The following is a 14,073-nucleotide window of genomic DNA, read 5'->3' as shown; positions in this document are numbered from 1 at the left end:
AAATTGGTTGTTATCCTTCTTTTGGTTGTTTAAGGAAGCAAAGCATATCTACCTATGCTTCCATCTTTGCCAGAAGCTCCCAAATGTTCCATTCTTGACCCTTTTCTTCCTCTACAGCTCTACTACGTGAACTCTCTTGGGGCTGTCTAGCTCAACCTTCTCCAACAGATGACTGGCGCAAGGCTAGACAGCCAGTTGGTAGGAAAAGATCTTAGATCTTAATTCTAGTCAATAAACATTTATTGTACATTTATTATATTCAGTTCTTTCTAAGCACTGGAGATACAAAATAAGTAAGACATAGTCTTTGCTCTCAAGGAGCTGGGAATATTGCAGACCTAATACATGGAACCTAGTGTCATTCTGAAGCCAGTATAGAAGGTCTGAGCTGTCTCAAATGAAAACAAATTTCAACCATGTCATAATGAACCAGACTATACTCCAAGATAAGCATTCCTAACTAATGTGTCACAGTTTTTTGCATTCTTCACAGATGTGTGACAAAATTTTGATTATTGATTGTATGAAACTCTCTTCATCTTTATCTTTGTACAACAGGGGGTACATATTATTTATAGTAGTATGTGTTAGGTGAAATATTTTTCTAAGAAGGTCATATGAGTACCTCATACAAGAAACTTTCCAAGAACTAAAGAACATGAGTCTCTAAATCTAAAAGGCCCAAAGATACCCAGCTCCTTAAATAACAAAAGATCCTCACCAAGTATGTCATGATGAAATTTCCCAATGTAGAAGTTTCCAGAGGGGGGAAAGGCACAAAGAAGCTAAGAATCAGAAGCATCCAATTTGTCAACAGGAACATGGAAGCAAGAATAAAAACTCTGAGAAAAACTCTTTCCAATTTAGATTTCCATACCCAGCCAAAATATCAAGTGTAAGGGAAGAATGATGAAAATTTCAGACATACAAAGCCTTCCATATACCTTCCAAGCACACCTTTTCAGGAGCTTCTGAGGGGAGCATTCCACCAAAATGAAGGTAGAAAACGAGAAAGACATTGGACCCAGGAATAAGAAGATTCCATATTGGAGAAAGGTGAAAGAGATTCTCAGAATGTTGGTGAATAAGGTTTAAGGAATAAATGTCTCCATGAAAAAACTGGCAGTGACATTATTTGTCATGTATGAATGCACAGAGAAAATATTTACAGTTCTATGGGTTTGGAGATAATTTTATGATATGCATAATAGAAAAACAAGCAAATAAGAACAGATAAATTACTAATTATTGGGAAGACAAAAACTGCACAAAAAGAAAATATAATCAACTGTAAATGAAATTTACATGGTCAAATTAAACATCGAATATTTATTTAATAAAAAAGAGTGATATTGGGAGAATTGAGGAAAGACAAGTATCTGTGTATAAGGGAGAGAGATTAGGTATAAAAGTTAAAATTTCACTTCTACAGTAGAAAAAATCAATGGATCTGATGCTTAAAAATATTGGGAAAGAGCAGCATAGGCAGATTATTTAGAAGGAAGGTAGAAAACACCAGAAAAAGCAGGTAAAAGAGTTAAAGTAGGTGTTTCTCAGAAACAAATCTGGAATGGTGATGGATTAAAGCAAGAGGACTGCTATTTTTCATTAAAATGGTTTTTAATTACATGCTGTCTGAAATGATGTGCAAGTATTACCTTGCCAAAAACAAAAACTTAAATTTAAAATAGATGACACAAACGGGGTGGCACTTCTAGCCTCTTGAGTTCCAGTACCCTTAAACACTGTGAGCCCACACTTTTAAAAAAAGGAAAAGAAACTAAGGCTCAAGGAACCAGAGTCATGTTTGTGACAAGTGGATAGACTCAAAAAGCACACACTACTTCTAGAATAGTGACTGACCAGGCTGTGCATTGCAGGTTGTGTGAATTTGACATAGATGAAGATGCACTGGGAATATTTTTAATAGGAAAGTGTGACAGTTTGAGTTAACAAATGTTGACAGAGTTCAATGTGATATGTCCTCATTATCTAATGGAATGCCCAAATGAAATGATACTATAATTATGAATCCTCCCTTTGTGAACAAAAATAATAAAAGAATAGAAATGGCTTTTCTGGAGATTGGTTTGGAAATGGCAAGAATAGCAGTATATTCTTTATGCAAATCTTTAACTATAGAAAATAATCTAAATAAATCTGTAAAATGGAAAATTAAAGTAGATATTACAGAGCTAAGATATGACCTACCAGTGTCATATAAATTTCTTAAAAAGAAATCAGTGGACACTGGAGTAGACATAAGTTGAGTTTCTTTTTAAAAACTTCCAAATACTTAATAAAAATGAAAGCAAAATGTATTTTTAAAAGGTGCCACAAGTTACAGACATTTTTTCAGGAAGTAAATATTATACTGTGATTATGTGTCTTTGAAATGTCACTCTCTTTTAGAGATACATACTGATATATCTACAAATGGTAGTATACATGTCTAGGATTTGTTCCAAAATAAAATAGGGGTAAATAGAGAATAGGATTAGAAATCAAAACAGCACTGGTTATGAGTAGATGATTATTGAATATTGGGATTCATCATACTATTGTCTACTTATGTATATTTTTGAAATTTTTTCAAATAAAAAAGTTGCCAAAAAAGGTGACATCCACAAATTTGATAACCACTGTAAGCGGTTATTAGTATACTTACTAATGTGTTTTTATAACAAAGCAAGGCCATGATGATCCGCTTCTGAACATGTTCATTAACAAAAGTTAGAGGTAAATCTATTGCTGTTTAACAGCTTTGTTGAATAATGAAAAGGTATTTAGTATTTAATCCACAGTATTTCCATGATTGACGTAGTTCTCTGTAGGGTCTTTTTAAATTTTCTACTCTAGAGCTCCCAATATGATGTTAGGCATCATCATTTTTAAAATATTACTTGCCAAGATTTTTTTCTTACTGATAAAACAATGTAATGGTGTAATATCAGTGACACTTAGATTTGGTAAAATACAATGGATGGGATGAGGAGAAAAAAAAGTAACAATTGACGCAATACACACTCTGCCCTGGCCAGTGTGGCTCAGTTGGTTGCGTTTTATCCCACAAAGTGAAAGGTTGCTGGTTTGATGCCAGATCGGGATACATGCCTAGGTTGCAGCTTGGGTTCTGGAGAGGCTACCAATTGATGTTTCTCTGCCTCTCTTTCTTCCTCCATTCCTCTCTCTAAAAAATCTTTTTTAAAAATACAAGATACACTCTAACAGCGTGTTCTAATTTCATAAGTGTTGAAACAAAAATATTTGCATCTTGAAACTGATGAAAGGCAGTATTTCCCCAAAAAGTATCCTTTCTTTTTTTTAAGGTTATTTATATGTTAGATTTGTGTAACATTTATTTGTTTAATTTTTTTTTAAAGATTTTATTTATTTATTTTTAGAGAGGGAAGGGAGGGAGAAAGAGAGAGAAATGTCAATGTGCGGTTGCTGGGGGCCGTGGCCTGCAACCCAGGAATGTGCCCTGACTGGGAATCGAACCTGTGACACTTTGGTTCGAAACCCGTGCTCAATCCACTGAACTACACCAGCCAGGGCTATTTCTTTAAAGTTTTTAAAGTTTTTAAAATTATATTTTACTAATTGTGCTATTACAGTTGTCCCAATTTTTCCCACTTTGCACCCTTCCACCCAGCACCCCTACTCCCTCAGGCAAACCCCACACCATTGTTCATGCCCATGGGTCCTGTGAATGACTTCTTTGGCTGCTCCATTTCCTATACTGTACTTTACATCCCCATGAATATTCTGTCACTACCTATTTAATCCTCTCACCTGGTAACCATCAAAACCCTCTCTGTATCCATGATTTTTTTTTAAGATTCAACTGTTCATATATTTGTATCAGTGCTATTTTATTATTCATAGTTTTCATCTTATTTTTCTTAAAAATGCCCCTTTAACATTTCATATAATAATGGTTTGGTGATGATAAACTCCTTTAGTTTTCTTTTTCTCTGGGAAGCTTTTTATTTGCATTTCCATTCTAAATGATAGCTTTGCTGGGTAGAGCAATCTTGGCTATAGGTCCCTGGTTTTCATGAAATTGAATATTTCTTGCCAACCCCTTCTAGCCTGCAAAATTTCTTGTGAGAAATCAGCTGACATTTTTGGAGAACTCCCCTGTAGGTTACTAACTGCTTTTCTCTTTCTGCTTTTAAGATTCTCTCTTCATCTTTAACCTCTGGCATTTTAATTATGATGTGTCTCAGAGTGGTCCTCTTTGCATGCCTCTTGTTTGGAACTCTCTGTGTTTCCTGGATGTGCATGTCTATTTCCTTCACCAAATTACGGAAGTTTTATTTTTTCAAATGGATTTCCAGTTTCTTGCTCTTTCTCTTCTGGCTCCCCTTTTGATGCAAAATGTTGGAACACTTGAAGTTATCCCAGAGGCTGCTTACACTACCCTCACGCTCTGTATTCTTTGTTCCTCTTGTCGTTCCCATTGTTTTTTCCTTTCTATGTTCTATAACATTAGTTTGAGCCTTGGCTTCATTCACTCTCCTGTTGTTTCCCTGAAAATTGTTCATTTCAGTTAGTTTATTCTTCATTTCTGACTAGATCTTTTTTATGCTGCTGAGGTCCTTACTAAGTTCCTTGAGCATCCTTATAACCAGTGTTTTGAACTCTGCAATAGATTGCTTATTTCCCTTTTGTTTAGTTCTTTTTCCGGAGTTTTGATCTGTTCATTTATTTGGGTCATGTGTCTTTGTCCTCTCATTTCGGCAGCCTCCCTATGTTTGTTTTTTTGTATTAGGTAAAGCTGCTTTGAGTCTAGGTCTTGGTAGTGTGGCCTAATGTGGCAGGTGTCCTGTAGGATCCAGTGGTACAGACTCCCTTATCACCAAGCTGGGTACTCGTGGTGTGCCCTTCATGTGGGTTGAGTATACCCGCTTCTTGTAGTTGAGACTTGATTGCTATGGGCATATCAATGGGAAGGATTTCCCCAGGCTAGTCAGCTGCAAGCATTGGCTGTGACCTCTGACCACCAACCTCCACCCTCTGTGGAGGATCAGCTGTGCAGGGGCAGAGTGGTGGTACTCCACTGTGGTCTGTAGCTATCTACTGAGGTGCACTGGCCCTGGGGTTTCCTGGGTGGTGCAGGCCAAGGTCAGCCCCCACCTGTGTTTTGCCCAAGCCTACCTTTCCTGAGCTATAAAGCAATCTGTGATGGCTGCTACTTCTGCTGGGCTTGGAAATTCTCAGGCAAAGCCAAGCTGTGCCTCTAGGCTGGATGCTGCTAGTGCTATGCCTGGGCCATTTAACAAGAGGTGCGGGGGCTAGGGGCTCCCCAAGGCTAGCTGTTGCTTATTTGAAAGGATTTAGGAAGTTGTGAAGCATCATCCAAGACCAGCCAGTCATATGGAAAAGCACTGTAACACCTACAATTTGAATGGGATGGAGCACAGGGGATCTCCAGTGTGGGCAGTGTTAGCCAAGTTGATGGAGTCTTAGATACTGCACCAGCCTGCTGGCTGTATGGCTGTGTGGGGGGAAGGTTCAGAAAAAGGACAATGGCCTCTGTCTGTGTTTCTGTCTAGGAGAAAGCTGTCCCTCAGCTCTCACTTAATGCCAGATACTTCAGTTCCTCTCTGTATGGCACTGGTGCCTTTCAAGCTGCCTCCCTGGTGCTAGAGTTCAGAAGGAGAATGTCTGAGTAAGTCCACATGTAGGTTCTTTAAGAGGAACTTCTTGGGACTCAAGCAGTGTCTTCTACTGACTCAGTCCTTGCTGATTTTTACAGCTATAAGTTATGGGGACTTATCTTCCTGGTACTGGAACCCTGGGCTAAAGGGCCTAAGGTGGGGCTGGGACTCCTCACTCCTGAGATATCTCTCCCAAATTTTTATCCACCACATGTAGATGTATGACTAGCCTGTTCCACACCTCCATCCCTCCTATGAATCTGAATGGATGTGGTTTCTTTAATTCTGTAGTGGTCAGACTTCCATTCAACTCAATCTGATGGTTCTAAGTGATTGTTGTTCTATATTTTAGTTGTAATTTTGATGTGGTTGTTTCATGTGTGAAGAGACAAACCACGTTTACCTATGCTGCCATCTTGACCAGAAGAGTATCCTTTCTTATCACAACCCTTCATCCCTATACTAAATCAGGAGATCCACATAAAGATATATGCCTACATCTTAGTTTGCCAGTGGTATTCCCACCACTCCCTGCTCCTCCTCCTTGTCCCCACAGTACAAATTTGGAAATAACAGTGCCTCACCCTCTGCCCATTGCCAAGCAGAATTACTTGTTCCAGAAATACTCAGAGAATGAATAAACATTTCATTTTGTGCTTTTCAGAGTGCTTTGTGCTCAACAGTTCCTAGTGAGTAACATGTCAATGTGAGCATGGACTTGCACCCTGTACTAGTCAGGGTTTATAATCACACACAAAAAAACAGAAACTAGCTCTGCCTATTTAAGTAGAACAAAGTTTTAAAGGTAACCCACAGAATCTCCAGGAGGGTTAGAGAACTGGGTTTAGAGGTTATATAACCAAAAATAACTTTTAGAATGATGACACAGAGCTGGTCCAGTATAGACACTTCTCCTGCTGCCACCAGGTCCAGATTCTGAAGCTGCACCCATTGATTACCCACCTGCTCTCAGCAATGGTCAAGGGGCATTGCTGACTGGAACGTTTGGGGTAGAGTCTGGATCATGGGCCCATGGCTATGATGCAAAGATGTCTGGGAAAGAAAGCATCTGGCAATTTTAGTTCCTATAGTGGAGAGTGAGCTCTGCCTCTTAATTTGGGAGACCCCCCCAACGTGGGAAATGGGTTCAGAAGGCAGTGTTCAAAAGGAATGACAAGTGTCCACTTAATACCATAAACAACTACATTTGAAAGCCATAATACAATGCAGAGCAATGAGGAAATAGAGTATACATAGAGCACACAGAGTGAACACATTTGCCTTTCATCTTTGTGTAATTTGATTAGGTATACTATGCAATTTTATTTTAGAACCTGGACCCCTGACTGTGTTATGGCTATTCAAAATACATACTGTTTTGAACTAATTTCAAGTATGATCTGAGAGAGTTAAAGAATACCCAGAAATATCTTGCTTAATTTAACCCAATGATACCCACACAGTAGATGCATTTATTTTAATTGATGACTAATTAATTATCTAGGGAATTACCCAATAGTCATTGGGTAAATCAAGAAAAGATGTAAAAAAATTATATGTCTCATAAATGTGGCTAAGCTGAATTAGACATAGGCAGAGTCGTGTATAAGTCTGTGAGCTCAATCTAAACTGCATAATGAGATTTAGGAGGTATTTTTAAGGTCATATGAGCCAACTTCCTACCCAGTAAAAGCATTCCCTCTTATTATATTCCTGACAGGTGGCTCAAAATACATTACATTCAATACAGTTTGTTACATTGTTTGTTTCTGACCTTTTTGATATGGACTCTATTCATCTGTGAATCCAACCAAAGACAGCATTAATTTCCTCTGTACTGTTGGTTAATACTCAAGTGAACTAACATTATTTTTTTACAGCCCAAACTGTTGTTAAGCTCCTGTCATTGCGAGTGGATCTAAATGAAGCCAACATGTATTCTCTTTACATTCCCTTGCTTTGGGATAAGGAAAATCAAGTTTAATCACGAGTGCCATCCAAATTCACTAATGCTTTGAGCATTGCAATATCAACAAACATGATATATATATGATCTAAGTGTATCTGAATTATTAATAAAATTGTAGAAATGTTAGGGTCAAGGGAAGAGCTGTGACTCAGGCCAACAGAAGCCACCTTCTATATTGGCTTCCACATCTATGAACATCCTTTGGGTGCAGCTGATCAACCCAGCTATGAGAGCAAATCCCAGACCTCATTTCTGCAAGTCACCCACAAAGATGACTCAATAGCCTAGTTGACAGACGTGTCCCAGAAGAATTGTGTAGATGTAAAAAATTGATTTGTCTGGCTCTCTTTTAAATACCCTAGGTTATCTACAATTTAAAGGGATAGTAGGAGGAATTTTTGCTACAACACACTCTGTAGTGAAGCAAATACCATAACCCAATCCTTCTGTTCTGTAAGTCTTCACTTTCATATACTGGATTCACACATTGGGCTACATACACAATATACATGAGACAGAATATGAAAAAATTCTATGCTAGGTGTTTTAATATTAGCTTTAAATTTTGACTATAATATACATAATATACATTTTAATTAAAATAGCTTTGATAAATGTTTAACATTTTAAGAAAATGTATGATTTAACTTCTTGATTAGAATCAATTGTTTTAAGTTTCTTTCTAATTTAAATGGATTCTAAGACCAAAGAAAGTCTGAAATTAAAATCTAAACATTCTATTGGAATATAGAATCTTCAGGAAATCTGGCTTCCAAATTCTGAAGAGTAAAACATTTATTCTATTTCTAAAGGGAAAAAGAAGAAATGTACTTGCAGAGTAAAGTCATTCCAGTGATTGATTCACACAATACTTATAATGCCAACTGAAGATATAAAAATAAATTAGGGAACAGAGTTTATGACATTATAGATGATATTTGCTAAACCAAAAAGCAGCTGTGGGACAAATAAATTATTAGTTTCATCTTGAATGAGAACTTCAAAACACATGGCAGCTTTTCACCACATATTTGTATAAGGAAAGTAGGGAAGGGAAGTTACAATATCTGAAGTAAGCTCTGTACCAAGCATTCTAATTAACCAAGTCCCAATTCCAATAATTAAAATGGAAACTATGTTTAAAAGTTACATAAAAACCTTTGAATCCACAGGCATTAGCTTGCTTGAGACTGATTTTTTTAAAGATGCTTAATGAGCTCTCCTCAAGCATTTACAACAATCTTGCTTTGCACTAAAAAAGAAAAAAAAATCAAACACAGCAAATTGTGATTTATTCCTGGCATCTGAAACATCATTGAGAGTACACTGAAGATTGTATACAAATTGTGTAGTCACATTGAGAATGAAGTATTTTATCCCTTAGAATAGTAGTAACAACTAAAGTTTATTTTATAGACAGAGGATTGAAGTTGTTGGCACAATATTATTTTTTAAAGTGTGCATACCTTCCATTTTAGAGCACAGAAACTGACATATAATAAAACTTCCTCATTGTTAGCATAAGTAAGATGAAGGGTTAAAAGCTTCTGAGATGCAAGAACATACTGTCTTCAGATTCTTTAAATTCAGAGTATTTACTGAGGACTTAGAATGTGAATTGAGCACACAATTTTGGTTAAAGCTCTTTCTGGGTGATAGTCCATAAGCTGTTATTACAGATCACTGCAATAAGCCTTTCTTTAACAAATCATATCCAGGTGAAATCCCACTGAAAATAAAACCTAGAGTGTAACTGCCTTGAAATTTTATCAACATCAATGTCCTTGATCACTTTTTTTCTTATAAAATTACTAGAATTATAAGGCAGGACATGGTTGGCAGAGACTATAAAAAGGAACAGTACAAATACCTGAAATAGAACTGTTTTCTGTCCTGGCTGGTATGGCTCAGTGGATTGAGTGCCAGCCTGAGAACCAAAGGGTCACTTGTTCAATTCTAGTCAGGGCACATGCCTGGGTTGCAGGGCAGGCCCCTAGTTGGCAGTGTGTGAGAGGCAAAACCACACATTGATGTTTCTTTCCCATTCTCTTTCCCTCCCTTCCCCTCTCTCTAAAAATCAATTAATCAATCTATCTTTTTAAAAAAGAACTGTTTTCTGCTGTATTTTAAAGGTTAATCATTTGATAAGAGACCTTAATTAACTACTTCATTATACATTTTATTACAGAGTAATTTTCATGATTTTAAGAATGTATTATAAAATATAAAGAAGAAATTTAACCATACATATAGATAAGAGGCTCTTCTGTAGATGGTCCCTAAGATTTGTTGGCAGAAGTGCAATCTAGAATGGCATTCAATTGTCATTGGCTTTAGATTGGCAAACTGGAATATTCAAGAAATGATGAACTGTTCTCTACATGGACTGCACTGGTTTGATTTTCAACTTCCCTGGAAACTTCCTATGCTGATTAGTAGTGAAACGATCTGCTGGGTCTTCAAAGATACAAATGTAACTGGTGGGAGATTTTAAAAAATTAATTACATTTGGAACATTCTCAATAGGTACTCTCTGGTGCTACAAGCATATGGTCATTTTTACACAGTGCTATTCCTATAAAATCTACTTTCTTTCCATCATCAGAATCTGCTTCCTTAAGAATAGCTGGACAAAATCAGGAGGTTATTACAATTTAATATCTTTTTCTACTTGAAGGAATAGGTTTGCTAAAATAAAAAAATCTGATTATTTTATTTCAGAAATTTGTGCCACAAGCAACTGAATATTCATCAGCATCTCAAATACTACATTTAACTATCTACTTACTTTAAAAATAGTAAGACTTTAAAATACTGTTTTCCAGTATTCTTTGGCCTTTTACCTAAGGAAACCAGGATGGTAGCAAAATCATAAAGGAACACTTTGGGTATTAGTCAAAGGGCAGAACAGCTGTTTTTTAAAATGCAATGAGACACATTCATTCAAGTACTGCTTACCAATCCCTACATTTGTCCCTTTTCAGCTCTCTTCCATTCCAGCAGCAACCATTTAAACCCTTTGTTTTAGAATCCCCTTCTCATTTCCCTCATTCTCAGCGGGCCACTCTGTCCTCTAACTGAGGCCATCAGGTAAAATCCTTCAACTTCCAGCTCCACTCCATGAAGTATAAATGCATGGGTTTGTCCTCCTCCTTTCCTTGCAGGGTAAGATCTCACTTTCTTATTCAAGACCAGACCTGTCAAAAGCTGCCCAGCAGCATTCAATGTCCCTTTCAGACTCCTGTGGGCCCACAGATAGTTGGCATAGCAAGTCTCACATCTCATGATGCAGACCCCCTCCCTTTTTCTACTCATCTTTGTATCTTTGGTGCCTCTCACTAAGCCTGGCAAGCAGAGGTACTCAAGAAGAATGTATTGAACTGAAACTACTTACTTTTAAGCATGAGCTATTTTCAATAGCTTGAACCAGCACTGAGCTTGTCCCAGATTGCAAAACAGCATATCATTTCTGCTCCACTTTATTTTTCAACCCAAAGAAGAGGAATGAGAAATTTCCAGTGACTAGAGTTGCCAGGAAAAATACAGGCTACCTAGTAAAAGATGAATTTTAGATAAACAACAAATAATTTTTTAGTATACCCAAGTATCAAATAATGCATGGGTCATACTTATACAAAAAACAATTATTTACTGTTTTCCTGAAATTAAAATTTAACTGGCAACCTGTATTTTTATTTGCTAAATTTCATGGCTCTGCTAGTAACTACAGATTCTCAGAGAACTCAAGGAATACTGCTTTAGAGCTCCTGGAGGTTTGTATCCAAGCTCTGCAAACTTCTTGATTGGCCCAATTTTATTTCTGTGCATGCAGCTCGGTATCTCTCTGAGCATAACAGTCACATCTTTTAGGAAAAGCTGTTTATTATGTAAAATTTTCATTTATTTTTCTATTTCATAAAATTCCCTTCTAACACCATCTATCAATAATTTTAGCAAAAAGAATATCTCTTGGAAAGCTGATGCTCATAGTTATTACTATGCACGTGTTAAGTCCTAGCTACATGTACTAATAATTAACCATTTTTGAAAATGTCATATTTTTAATTAAACCAGCAAAACACAATAAGGGAAATAAATAAGTCTTTCATTTTAGAATTTCCTCTCTTCATTAATCAAGCACAGGAAAATATGCAGTCCACACTAACAGGCTGGGGAGAAGCAGCCTGACAGTTGGAGGTGGAGCCTGTGACGTAACCGCAGCGGTTCTTTGTTGGAAAAAGCCTTTCCCAAATGCGAAACATCTGTAAATCCAAGCGCTTCAGCTTTACCATGTATGGGCTGGCAATAGGAGAGTTGCCTCCTTTAGAATCTTGTAAATTTTGGAGGCTTGTAATCTTGGTCAACAGAGGAACTCCTCACAGGTTGTTTGGAGACATACCTGTCTCACTAACCGAGAAAAAAAAGCAGGTTTCTTCTGCAAAGGAGTACCATTTTAGAGTAAAAACTGCTGTGTGCCAGTTTACTTGGTTAATGGTGATGGCACAATGGAAGTTAAAACCCAGAGTGGAAGGAAACAGACCCTACAACTTGTTCCAATCCTGAAAGTTCCCTACATTAAGGCGTTTTTCTTTCAATGTTCTTTACCGTGATTACAGAAAGGACATTCATTTCTTGTTCCCATGAGAGAATGAAGGAGAAATAAAAACCTCCCAATGTAGAGGGATACAAGAGAGTGTGCCTTTCTCAAAATTTTAACTAGACTGGTCTCAGAGACGAATTCTAGGAAGAGAATGACTAAGTCCGCTGTAACTATTAGATACCCTAAGACGATAACGAATTAAGGCGTTTATGCCAACACCAGCACACTACCTGCCTGCCACCATATTGGCAGCTCGAGTTAAGGACGGCTGTCAAGCTACTGCACACACACACACACACACACACACACACACACACACACACACACACACTGCAGAGATGCAGAACAATGTCTGGATGCCTGCCCAAAACTGGTCTCTCCAATTGACACTCAATTTGTTTCCAGTCTAAAACTCACTGGGGGCTAGTAGCGTCTTTGCCTAGTTGCTGTGGGAAAGGGATGAAATCTGGAAAGCTCAAAGCACGGGGCTTCCACCTGCCTGTATAGAAGAGAAAGGCTGACAAACATATTCCTTAAACTTGAGCTGAAGCTAGCGAGCCTGCGAGATCTTTCCTAAAATATTCATAAGGTGTGTTACCGGACTCGCCACTTAGAGGTAGAGCAGAAACCCTGCGAGGAGCAGCAGCCCGCACCCACACCTGGAAAAAAAGGCACTCACAACAGCACACCCCACCACCGCACTCCACTGTTCCGCTGTCAGCAGTGCTTGGGCAGTCGACCCCCGTTCGCCCGCTCAATTCTACCTGCCCAGAAAAGAGAGATGCTAGAATGAGCGTGGAGTTTCCCAGCACTTGGAGCAGGCACCGCGCGCTGGCCCCTCGGACAGCTCCTCCCGGCTCGCAGCGCGGACGACCTGCAGCCCCCCGCTCGCCAACCAGTGGCCGCACCGCCCCCAGGGACGCGGGGCAGGGGCACCCCAGGCCCTGGCAGGGCTGCCCTGCCTCCCCGCCTCCCATTCTGGCCTGCAGCAAGAATGCCTTCAGAGCCCTCAGCGTTCAGTTGCTAGGTGACCCGCTCCGGGGGCCCAGATGCAAACATCCTCTCGCGCCAACCTGCAGCTCCGCGGGTGTTAATTTTGGGTACAGGACGAAGGTATTACCGTCCTAGGGCCCCAAAGCCCCTGCTCTACGAGAGGGTGCACTTTCATTCAGGTCTCTCTTTCTACAGCCTCACATTTCTGCTTCGCCCCAGACGCAGCGCAGCTCGAACGGAGGCGCCTCGCGCTGTCGCCGCCACCTCTCCTCCCGCCAAGGGCATTTGCCACATTGCCCCTCGGTGCCTCTGGGGTGCATTCCAGGCTCCGCTGCTCACCTGGACTCCGGCGGCGGCGGGAAGCTCAGCAGGTCCCAGCACGCGGCAGTCGGGTCTCCATCTCCGCCTTCCTCAGGCGCCCCGGCTGCGCGCTTGGCAGTGGCGGTGGACGCGGTGGGTCCGTGTCGTGGAGGCTCGACAGGGGTGTTCGCTGCTGCCGCACTGGCTGCGGGCGCGGGCGCGGGAGGGGCGGGGGCGGGGCAGGAATCTGGGTCGCGGGGAGCGTAGCAGGCCGGGACGCGCCTGGACGGCTGGCGGCGAGGAGGCGACCGCGGGCAGCGGGGGAGCGAGGGCGCGCAGAGGGTTCCCCGGGAGCACGGCGCGGCGCGGGCGGCCACTGAGCATGCCCAGTCCCCGAGCCCGGGGCGCGGGCCTGGCAGCGGCGGGGAGCGCGGGCCCCGCGCAGGAGTCTTTGGGGAAAGGGTTAAATCTGCGGACCGAAGGCTGGGGACAGAGGGCTGGGAGCTGGCTGCAGTGGTCCCGTTTAATTGCTCCTGGGTCGACCC

At 40.2% G+C, this 14,073-nt stretch overlaps 1 protein-coding gene and 1 pseudogene across 3 annotated transcripts in view; one reads left to right on the top strand and one right to left on the bottom strand.

Annotated features, from left to right (window-relative positions):
* ELMOD1 (ELMO domain containing 1) overlaps positions 1-13,759 on the bottom strand; it is an 81,627-nt gene extending 67,868 nt beyond the window's left edge. The window contains exons 1-2 of one of the 3 annotated variants that reach the window (XM_045838804.1): positions 13,568-13,759; positions 12,915-12,999 (exon numbers count right to left, since the gene is read on the bottom strand). The gene's annotated coding sequence lies outside the window, so the exon portion shown is untranslated. Of the gene's footprint in view, positions 1-11,029; positions 11,050-12,914; positions 13,000-13,567 lie in introns of those variants that run through there. The other 2 variants (XM_045838796.1, XM_045838812.1) reach the window with 2 other exon arrangements.
* LOC123817494 lies at positions 994-2,270 on the top strand (annotated as a pseudogene).
* Positions 13,760-14,073: the final 314 nt, after the last annotated feature.

Source organism: Phyllostomus hastatus, unplaced genomic scaffold, assembly GCF_019186645.2.
Source record: "Phyllostomus hastatus isolate PE091 unplaced genomic scaffold, TTU_PhHast_1.1 phas_contig_113, whole genome shotgun sequence".
Lineage (NCBI taxonomy): Eukaryota > Metazoa > Chordata > Mammalia > Chiroptera > Phyllostomidae > Phyllostomus > Phyllostomus hastatus.
This window is presented reverse-complemented; position numbering and strand designations above follow the sequence as displayed.